Source organism: Dipodomys ordii, unplaced genomic scaffold (assembly GCF_000151885.1).
Source record: "Dipodomys ordii isolate 6190 unplaced genomic scaffold, Dord_2.0 Scaffold96, whole genome shotgun sequence".
Lineage (NCBI taxonomy): Eukaryota > Metazoa > Chordata > Mammalia > Rodentia > Heteromyidae > Dipodomys > Dipodomys ordii.
In genome coordinates this window covers 5,369,765-5,381,815 of record NW_012267312.1, presented here as the reverse complement: position 1 = coordinate 5,381,815, position 12,051 = coordinate 5,369,765, and positions in this window count along the sequence as shown.

Genomic DNA, 12,051 nt, shown 5'->3' with positions numbered 1-12,051 from the left:
AGGCATGAGTCACTGGCACCCGGCTTGTACTACTTCTAGCAGTATAAATCTCTCAAAATTTATTGGTTATATGAATGAATGACTGGATAAAAAGTGGGATATCCATATAATAAAATTATTGTTTACTATTAATAATATTATTATTTGGGGAATGTGTTTATTTTCTTATGATTGGTTTTGGGAGCTCATTATATATCCTGCATATATAACCACAAATATTTCCTCTCCATCAATGGCTTGTCCTTTATTTCTCCCACCATAATTTGAAGAGCAAAAGTTTCTCATTTTGATGAAGTTCACTTTATTATTTTGTTTGTTTTTTGTGGGGCTTGAACTCTGGGCCTGGGTGCTGTCCCTGTGCTCTTCAGCTCAAGGCTAGTGCTCTACTACTTGAGCCACAGCACCACTTCCGGTTTTCTGGTGGTTAATTGGAAATAAGAGTCTCGTGGACTTTCCTGGCCAGGCTGACTTCAAGCCACAATCCTCAGATCTCAGCCTCCTGAGTAGCTAGGATTACAGGCATGAGCCATCAGCACCTGGCTCTATTATTCCTTTTTATTTTAGAGTTGTGCTTTGGTGTCATCTCTAAGCATCCATAAAAAGGAAGTAATCACACAAGGTATAATATTCTTGGATGAGTCTCAAAAATATGCTAAGTGACACAAGCCAAATGCAAAAATTCAAAGATCAGCCTAGCACTGGTGGCTCATAGCTGTAATCCTAGCTATTCAGAAAGCTGAGTTCTAAGGATCATGGTTCACAGCCAGCCTGGGCATGAAAGTCCATGAGACTGGTTATTCTCCAATTAACCACCAGAAAACTGGAAGTAGGGCTGTGGCTCAAAGTGGTAGAGTGCTAGCCTTGAGTAAAAGATCTTAGGGACAGAGCTCAGGCCCCGAGTTCAAGTCCCACAACCTACAAAAAAAAATCAAAGATTGAATGGTTCTATTTATATCCAGAATAGGCAAGTCCGAAAAGGCAGAAGGTTGCTTCATGATGCTGGAAGTGACTGCTAATTGGCACAGTGTTTCCTTTTGAGATAATGAAGGTATTCTGAAAATAGTGGTAGTAACTGTCCAATTTCTTGAACATACCAAATGAAAACCACTGAATTGTAACCTTCAAAAATAAATGTACTAATGGATGTGGCGCTGTAGCTCAAGTGGTAGAGCGCTCACCTTGAGCTGAAGAGCTGAGGGACAGCGCCCAGGCCCAGAGTTCAAGCCCCATGACCGACAAAATAAATAAATAAATAAATAAATGTACTGAGTTTAGAGACATGGCTTAGTTGGTACAACACTAACTAGTGATCAAAATTGTCAGGTACTGAGTTTGAAACCCAGCCCTGGATCTATAAAAAAGGAAAGAAAAATAAATGTACTAAAAATGATTAGATAGCTTAATATAGGACTACAGTCACTTCGATATAGTGACCATAGTGAACAGTTCCTTTGTAGAGGTCATTAACAGATTTGGCACATTTTTACTCTCTCTCTCTCTCCTCTCTGTCTGTCTGTCTCTGTATCACTTGCCATTCCTCTTTATTTAATGGTGAGGAAATATAGACAAGAGCAGAGGAGGCCAGTATATATATATATATTTTTTTTAATTTATTTTATTTTATTTGTGAACATACTGTACAGAGGGGTTACAATTACATGGGCAGGATAATGCGTACATTTCTTACCAAGCATTGCAGAGGAGGCCAGTATATTAAACACACTTTTCTCAAAATAATTTCAAACAAGTCACAAGTTTTACTGAGAGTTACACCCTTAATGTGATCTTCACTTTATAGTACTTTTGAAAAGATAGTTTTATTGGGATGTAATTGAAACATAATCCACTTTAAGTATTTAAAATATACAGTGTGACAAGTCTTAACATATGTTTATAGCATTGCCATATTAACGTGATGAGCATGCCATCACTCCCAAAAGTTTACTGGTACCCCGTTTAGCTTTTCTCTTCCACCCATATCTAGCCCTTCCTCTAGACAATCATTAAAGGGTTTCTCACTACAGATTAGGGTGCATGCCCTAGAATTTATGTAAATGTAGTCACAGTGTATACTGTTTCCTGACTTCACTCACTCAGCAGAATTATTCCTAGTGGAATGGCTAGATCACATGGTTACTATCTAGCCTTTAAAGAAAATATCTGGGTTGGGCCTCCTGATATTCCTGCCAGCAGGATATAAAATTTTCATTTTTTTCTTTATTTCCCCCTATACTTGGTTTAAATGGCCAGTCTTTAAAGTGTTAGCCAGTCCAAACAGGCACAATGCAATTATGTAGTAACATCTCATTGTATTTTAATTCAGATTTCCCTAACTATGTTCAATGTTGATTCTGCATTTCTTTCTTTTTTTGGGGGGGGTCCGGTTGTGGGGCCTGAACTCTGGGCCTGAGCGCTGTCCCTCAGCTCTTCAGCTCAAGAGCTACAGCACCACTTCCGGCTTTTTTGTTTTTCTGCTTATGTGGTGCTGAGAAATTGAACCCAGGGCCTCATGCATGCAAGGCAAGCGCTTTACCACTGAGCCACCTTCCCAGCCCGTGATTCTGCATTTCTTTGCCATCCACATTTATTTTACATTGATGAAATGTCTACTCAAAATTTGAGGGATTGTTTATGTTCTTACTATTGATTTGGGAAGTTCTTTTAAGGCCATACCCGAGACGTTTTGCCTGGGACAAGGTCATAAAGATTTTCTCCTCTGTTTCTTTTCTATGTATGGATGTAACTCTTTTCATTATCAGCTATGGGTACTTGATTGTCATAGTATCATTTGTTGAAAGGGCTATCCTTTTTCTACTTCATTTCAGCTTTTTCAGAAATCAATTGATTCTAATTGTATGGATCTATTTCTAGACTTTGTATTCTTTTTTATTGGTCTCCTGTCTACCATTTCCCAACATTGTCTTCATTAGTGAAGTCTTAATAAACCTTGAAGTCATAGAGCATTATTCTTTGATACTTTTTCTTTTTTCAAAGATTTTTATCTTGTTTTGGGTCATTTGCATTTTTATATTTGTTTTAGAATCACTGTTCATTTCCACACAAAAGCCTGATGAGAGATTCATTTGGATTGAATTGAATGCATAAATGAATTTTGGTCAAAAACATTGTATTACATTTATCTGATTTGGGGAAGGGAAAGGGGATAACAAAATGGTGAAACAAGGACAAAGGGTGAACCAATGCAACAGCGATACAAGACATTATGTTGAAAATGAACTTTATAACTTGGGGCAGTAAAGGGGGGGATAGTGGGAGAAAAATGAAGGAGTAGTAACAGTTTTGGCAAGAAATGTACTCATTACTATACTTATATAACTGTAACTCTGTACAGCATCTTTGCAACAAAATAAAATAAGAAGTAAAAAAACTATTGTATTATTTTTAATATATTTTATACAGTTTTAGCTAGATTGATTCATAAATATTTCATACCTTTGGATGCTTTTATAAAGAGTATTTTGTTTCTTAATTTATATTATTGTTGTATTCACTTATGTATTTATTTTTTAAAGTTTATGTATATTTTATTTTTAATTTCATTTTCCAATTGTATATATGTTAGAGAGGACTCACTAGTTCTAACCACTTTACAATAGATTTTGCTGGATTTTCTACATAACAATCATACCATCTTTGAACAGTTTTTCTTTTTTTCTTCCTGCCATGAATGTGCATTTAATTTTCTTTTTTTTTTTTTTGGATCCGGTCATAGGGCCTGAACTCTGGGCCTGGGTACTGTCCCTCAGCTCTTCAGCTCAAGGCTAGCGCTCTACCACTTGAGCCACAGCGCCACTTCCGGCTTTTTTCTTTTTGCTTATGTGGTGCTGAGGAATCGAACCCAGGGCCTCAGGCATGCAAGGCAAGCACTCTACCACTGAGCCAACTTCCCAGCCCCTAATTTTCTTATCTGATGTCAGTGATTAGAACTTCCAGTACAATATTACATAGACATGGTAAGATCTTAGAGTGAGAATATTCCATCTTCAACACTAAGTATGCGAATAACTGCAATTCTTTTGAAATAATCCTTACCAGGTTGAGGAGGTTGACTTCTAGTCTTTGTTGGTCGTGGGGCCTGAACTCTGGGCCTGGGTACTGTCCCTTAGCTCTTCAGCTCAAGGCTAGCGCTCTACCACTTGAGCCACAGCGCCACTTCTGGCTTTTTCTTTTTCTTTTTTTTTCCTGCTTATGTGGTGCTGAGGAATCAAACCAGGGCCTCTGAAGCACTCTACCACTGAGCCACCTTCTCAGCCCTGGGTTTTTGTTTTTAACAAAAATAGATGTTGAGTTTTATCAATTTTTTTTCTGCATCTATTAAGAGTATATAGTTTTTTGTTTTATTTTCTGTTAATGTGGTGAATTATATGGACTAAACTTTGAATGTTAAGATTAGTTTGTAGTCTTAGAATAAACTCCATTTAGCTATAAAGTATTATACTTGTTCTGTTATATATTGCTTTGATTCAATTTGTTAAAATTTAAAGAATTTTTACGTCTATTTACTTAAAGGAAATTGGCTATAATTTTCTTGCTTTTTGTAATGTCTGTCTGCTTTTGTTATTGGAATTATGCCTCTTCAGTTTTCTCTAAGCGTACATGAGAATGGGTATGAATTCTTTCTTAAATGTTAGAATTCATGAATAAAATCAATTGTACCTGGAGCTTTATTTAAGAACAACAACACATGTTGTTCTTAAATGTTGAAGCATTTAGCACAGTCAGAATGAGCCATATAGTTCCACCTGATTGCAAGAAGGCTAGATAGATAAATGGCAGTAAGTCATATTTTTTTCTGAAAATATATAGATGTGTACATTAGGAATTATTAAAAATAACTTTAAAGGTCTGTGATGTAACAAACATATTACCAAGCCTGTCTGTAGCTTCCAGCACGCTGCAAAAATGCCACTGATTTTATCATGCAACTCTGGAAAAAAAATCTCATTCTCTATGCTGTGGCTCTGTTCTTTGCTCAGTGGAAACTCAGTTTTCTTCTCTTATGGCTTTGGTCCCACATTTGTAAAGGAGTTTTTTTTTTTTAATCCAAGTTAGGCTTTGGCAGGAAAAATAATTTCTACATTGGATCCAAGATGAAAATGGTTGCTCAGTCTTATGGAAACATAAATACCATGATTCTTGCTGTCTTCCACTATAAATATTCCAATGTCTGCAGCAGCTTCTCTTGGCTGCAGAACTGTTTAAATATTTCATATCCATGGATATTTGAACTATAAAATAGCTACCAAAGTTTGAATTTTATTAATATTTTCAGGTTATTAACACTTGCTTATTAGGTATGGCAAATAGTTTATTGTTGATAAATTTAGAATGTGTTGGAAGTTGTATGACTTCAAATTTGAAGTGCCAAGATGCTGCAACAGAAACTCACTATTTAGCAGCTGATTCAAAAATCTGTGTCTCTCTCTCAAATCATAGACCATGAGTGTACAGTACAAGTCTAGCAAAGCCTCCAAGATCCTCAATCTGGAACATGAATTTCATGATTCAAAATGGCTACCCAGTTATCATACCCCATCCAAGATTAAAGGGAAAGGCTCAGGAGGACACACGAACCTTCAATTGAGAGTAGTAACTTGGAAGTAGCATGCTTTTGCTTATTTTCAGTGACCAGAATTTAGTCTCATGACCACATCAAATTTCAAAGGACAAGGAAACATGTCATGAGCTTGTAATCCAAATGCCTAGCTGAAAGGGAGACCGGCTTTTGGTGAAAGGTGAGTGGGATTTCATGAGTGTACAATAGTGACAAGAAACGGGGGAAAAGATTAGATGTCAACAAAAAGCAAACAGTTTGGTGGTGGATGGGGGCATGAAACTGGTAAAAACAAAAGCACTAAAGGATCAGCCAGGGTGATGCTATTGGGGTTTAAAAAACATATCCATTTTGTCATTTCTTCCATCACAGATTCTAAATTCAAGGTCCAGATGGCTAAGAAGATGTGTCTGCCTTACATTGTGTTGGGAAAATGAGGAAAAATCAGGATTGCTCCAGAAAATCCATTTCATCTTTCTCCTAACTGGAGAGAAAACCATTTGCTTCCTAAACTACCATTTTTTCACAAAAGGGAGATGTCATTTCACCCAAAAAACTATAGTACAATTGGATCTGGGCTATGCCAAAATGTATATCTACCACATAAATAACTGAAACATTTAAAAATGTTTGCTTATTATTTACCTTTTTTGGCCATTCCAGAAACAAGTAAGGTTGAGATGTTGGGATGAAGATGTCATCACTATATCCCATGTTTCTGGGACCTTGATTTGACTATTTCACTGATTCTCTCTCTCTCTCTCTCTCTCTCTCTGTGTTTTCCCCCAGTAGTGGGGCTTGAACTCTGGGCCTGAGCACTGTCCTTCAGCTCTTCAGCTCAAGGCTAGCGCTCTACCACTTGAGCCACAGCACCACTTTCGGTTTTCTGTGTGGTTTATTGGAGATAATAGTCTCACGGACTTCCTGCCTAGGCTGGCTTTGAACCACGATCCTCAGGTCTCAGCCTCCTGAGTAACTAAGATTACAGGCGTGAGCCACTGGTGCCCAGCTCTTTGTGATGTTCTTAACTTGCCTTTTTTTTCCCCTTACAATTGTTTGTATATTTTCTAGGCCTGATAATCTCAGCTTGGATATTTGGGATGCAAATAGGTGGCATTCCTTCTAAATTGCTAAACAGAAGGCTTTTTATTACCACCTATAATGAGGGAGCCCAGGACTTCAGACACAGTGGATATGGCCTCTGTTTCTGTTCTTCTTTACAGTTCTCCTCATTTTTATCTTTTCCTTATGTTAGCTCCAATCTTAGCTTGGTTGGGAAATAGCTGTGGCATTCCAGGCATCACATTCATCCAGATCATCAGTGTACAATTAAGGGATTCCTCTTGTCTATATGGTTCTTTTTTGTTGTTGTTGTTGTTAGTTGTGAGGCTTGAACTCAGGGCCTGGGCACTGTCCCTGAGCACTCTGCTACTTTGAGCCACAGTTCCACTTCCAGTTTTTTTTGTATATATTTTTTATTGTAAAAATACTGTACAGAGGGGTTACAGTTACATGAGTAAGGTAATGAGTAAATTTCCTATTGAGTCTTGTTACCTCCTCCTTTGTTTTTTTGTCCCCTACCATCCCTTCCCTCCCCACCTCCCCAACTCCTCCCTCCCCCACCACCACCCAGTTTTTTTTTTTATTGTTAGTCATGGGGCTTTTAACTCAGGGCTGGGTGCTGTTGCTGAGCCTCTTTGTGCTCAAGTGGTTAATTAGAGATAGGAGTCTCATGGGAACTTTTCTGCCCAGGCTGGATTTGAACTGTTATCCTCAGCTCTCAGCCTCCTGAGTAGCTAGGATTACAGGCGTGAGCCACCAGTGCCCAGCTGTATGGTTCTTTTAGTAACATAATGGACACTGAAATGTGCTACCAGTATTCCTCTTTAAAACAGAAGGATGCATTGGCAGTTTGCTGGAATTGTTTGTAGCAGAGGCAGAAGGTTTCAGTCCTTTTGGGAAAGAGATACCTTTTGCTGTAGATCCCTCTTTATCCAGGTTCACATTTTCTTCTTGGGGACAGCCAATATTCAATAAATCTTTACCATAAACATGTAAAATTCCAATTGTCTCACCCCAATTCCAGAAAAGATCATGGGATCTTTCTCAGAGTTCTGCATTGAGGTGGCTAAGATCTTCACTGAACTATACCACAGCTGAATTCACCTCCTCCTGCCACGTTTGATTTCCTCTTACTGGTGTCCAAGTTCACTCTTTCATTCATCTTCGGCATGCCTATCACCATCCCTCAGTTTGCTTTATAGGAAATCATATCTGCAATGAAAACTGAAGACACCTTCCCTATGTATCCTCTTATATATCAGTGCAGAGGGGAATTAACAGGGTTTAGGGATGAATTGTTGAATGAAGTATGGTGGAAAGCCATACCTGAGCTTAAATTCTAAATTCTGGTACTAAGTACAAAGACACACACACACACACACACACACACAGGACAATTAGGTTTGCAGAAAGACACACACACACACACACACACACACACACACACACACACACACACACAGGACAATTAGGTTTGCAGAAAGAGATTATAAAGCACCCAGAGAGGTTAGAGGTAGGATAATATAGATTACTGGAGGTTAATAGTTGTTAGTGTTCCTGAAAATGGTAAGAAGTTGTTAGTGGTGAAGGCTCCTAGGAGGTATATAAAGATGAAGACTTAACATGTCTATTGGGCAAGATTTGTTTCATAGGAGTATGATGATGGAAACGTATCGACAACTGTTTTCAAGGAAAAAAAAAACTATATGATCATCATGTAAAACAATCCAAATAAAATCCAAATCCATGTAAAATATACCAAACATTGGATCTCATAGTTTCATACCAGATCATATAATCAAGAGATACATCACTGTGTGTTCTTTTGTTTATTTATTTATTGATGGTACTGGTGTTTGAAATCAAGGCCTTATGCTTGCTAGGAATCTCTGCCTCTTGAATGAGTGGATGAGATTACAAGTATGAGCCAACATATCTTGCCCATGCTCTCCTTTTAAAAACAGAGCACACGAGACTGTGTCTTATGTTCCATTCAGGCAGAAATTGGACCTACAAGGGAAGGAGGAAAGAGAAACAGAGAGAGAGAGAGAGAGAGAGAGAGAGAGAGAGAAAGAGAGAGAGAGAGAGAGGAAGGCAGAGATGGAGAGAGAAGGAGAAGAAAGAGCTGGAGGAATGCAAGCCACAGGCAGCTGTCTAAAAATATTGCTGTAGAGGGCTGGGAAGGTGGCTCAGTGGTAAAGCGCTTGCCTTGCAATGCATGAGGCCCTGGGTTTGATTCCTCAGCACCACATAAGCAGAAAAAGCCGGAAGTGGCACTGTGGCTCAAGTGGTAGAGGGCTAACCTTGAGCTGAAGAGCTGAGGGACAGCACCCAGGCCCAGAGTTCAGGCCCCACAACCGGACCCCCCAAAAAATATTGTTATAGAATACTAGCATTGATAGCTCAGAAGATTTTAGCTGGCTTGGGTTTTCTAACTGTTGTGGGTCTTTGTGCAAGTTTTGTAACCTTTCCATGTATCTACTTTTATTTGAATGTTTACTGGGGTCAGAGAGAGAGATTGATCCTTGGAAAACATCTAGAACAAAAAGTCCAACAGGATTTGGCTAAATAAAGCATCTGATTAGTTATCACTAACAGCATGATGCAAACTCAGGAAGGACTATTAGCTCATTGTCTCTAAACTTGGCTTGGTTTTGGACTTGGCCCCAGCCCTCAGAGCTTTGGCCAAACAGCAGGGTTTTTGAGTGTGCTCTAGTTTCCCCGTGGACCTCCCAACAAGCCAGAAATACTCAACATCCAAGAGACGTTGTAGGAAAATGAGGAGAAAGTCCATGAGCATGACCACAGCAAGCAGCAGTCTATATTATATTGTATGCATATACAGGAGAAGCAGAAAGGATGAAGTAAAATGAAAGCTGTATGTAGGCTGTTCTTGCTACTAGAGATCCTTCTCTAGCCTTTAGGATGGATTTTGTAGTCTAAGTATTGGCAGTGAAGCTGACGTTTGGGTTTGCTGTGAAAGTAAATGAGAGCTTCCCCTGTCTTCCCTCACATTCTCCTTTGCCTTAAAACATGTGATTAGGAGCCAGGCGCTGGTGGCTCATGCTTGTAATCCTAGCTACTCAGGAGGCTGAGATCTGAGGATTGAAGTTCAAAGCCAGCCTGGGCAGGAAAGTCCATGAGACTCTTATCTCCAATAAACCACCAGAAAACTGGAAGTGGTGCTGTGGCTCAATTGTAGTGTACTAGCCTTGAGCTGAAGAGCTAAAGGACAGCACCCAGGCCCAGACTTCAAGCCCCACAACAGACAAAAAAACCCTAAACAAACCCAAAACCAAAAAAAAAGAAAAGAAAAGAAAAAACATGTTATTAGGCCTGTTACCTCCAACAGATGCTTTCTGAGTGAATCAGCATTTCGAAAGACCAAGGCCCCAGGGATATGACAAAGAATCAATAGAATCAGCAAAGATTACAAAGAGAGTAGGGAGAGATGTTTCAATAGAGGCAGCCTTCTGTCCTGGGACAGCTATGCGAATCTTGCTGAGAATAAGGGAGGAAAGGATGGGACCTGGAGCAGATCCTACTGAGGATTGTGTGTGTGTGTGTGTGTGTGTGTGTGTGTGTGTGTGTGTGTGTGTTCAATATAATAGTCGGGTAGAGGCAGACTTCTGAGGATAGTCTTTATGCAAAAAAAAAAAAAACCCATCCCAATCCCACTACAGCTGTATTCCTTTTCACATACATAGCCTTGGGGATACAATATGATTGCTTCCACATTAATGCAAAATATTCCTGCCTTAGAAGTGTTCTGGTCTCTGCTCTCTGTTGTTTGGCAGGGAGACTGGTGCCATAAAACCAAATTACAACCTAGGGTGAGTTTTTTTTAATTCTAATTTTAATTTTTTTGATAGTACTAGGGGCTGAACTCAGAGCCTTGGTGCTTGCTAGGCAAACATTTTTACCACTTGAGTCATGCCTCTATCCCTATGTTTGTGTTAGTTATTTTTCAGACAGTGTCTCACCTTTTATTCCCCTGATGGTCTTGGTCCACAATTCTCCTACCTGTACTTCCCACAGAGTTAAGATAACAGACATGCACCATCACATCCAGCTTGGGGTGAGCTCCTTTGAATTTATGGGGCTCAATTCTTATAGGAAAAAGATTTAACCATGGAATATATATATATATATATATATATATATATATATATATGAGATACTTCCTTGTTTTGTTCCATGCATTGATTTCAATCATTGTTGGATCCCCTGTTGGAAGAAGTCTTCCCTTTGAAACTATGACCTCTCGACTATCAGGCACTACATTACAGAGACTACAGGCAACATTTTGGTAATGAGTCACTAACAGTAACCCTTGGCCTCCTGGATCTATGGCTATTGATTGGCTTTGGGGAAAAAAACAGCACTATATGTTGAACTCTGAGACAAAATGTCTGGATAGGTATTGCCCAGGCATGCAAGGCTTGCCACCTGGCTTGTGCCATATCTGTGACTTCAAAAGGTCAATCCACTTCTATCAAACAAACTGGCTCAGGATAACAAGGAATCTGTTAGGACCAGGAAATTCCATGCACATGGGCCTATTTTTGTACTCCAATTGCTGAGAAATGAGTTCCTTATTAGGAAGCAATGCTCTGTGAAGTACTACGAGAGTGGACACAGCATTTGATAGGTGTATGGATGATAGTTTTGACCGAGGTACTGTAGGCAGAGAAAACAAAACCATATCCCTTGTACGTTGCCATTCAAGTCCTTTCTTTTTTTTTCATTTTTTTCTTTTTTTCCTTTTTTTTCTTTTTTTTTTCAACCTCAAGTCCTTTCTATTGAGAGGATTTCAATACTGCAATTTTCTATGTTCAGACAGTGCCTTTGCCTCAGGCAAAATTATCTGTAAGCCAAGCTTGAGGTTTCCTTCTCTTGTCAACTTGTCTGTCAGATTGAGTTTCACACCAGGCCTTGATGAAGGCTGGAAGGGTGATAACATGGTAACAGAAGTAGGGCCCATAGGCATTTTGGCACTTCTTCGTACAGTTTCCTTTCACTTTGAGGATCTGCTTAAACTTCATCACATATACAGATACAGCTCTTCCATTTGGTGATAGAGTGATGCTATGCACAATAAACATTATGACTTAGCTAATTAGGCAATATCCAGTTCATGATGCAAAGCTTAGTTTACATAACTTAGTGGCTGATGTTTAAGTATCCAGTGTCTACTAAGGTCCAAAACCAAGCCAAAAGTTGTTTCTGGAAAAGATAGTAGTTATTTGCAGGCAATGGCTTGGTTTTATGCTAAGATTCTTGGGGTCTGGTTTTGTTGCACCTACAGGAGTTTCACATGCTTTCTTTCTTTCTTTCTTTCTTTCTTTCTTTCTTTCTTTCTTTCTTTCTTTCTTTCTTTCTTTCTTTCTTTCTTTCTTTCTTTCTTTCTTTCT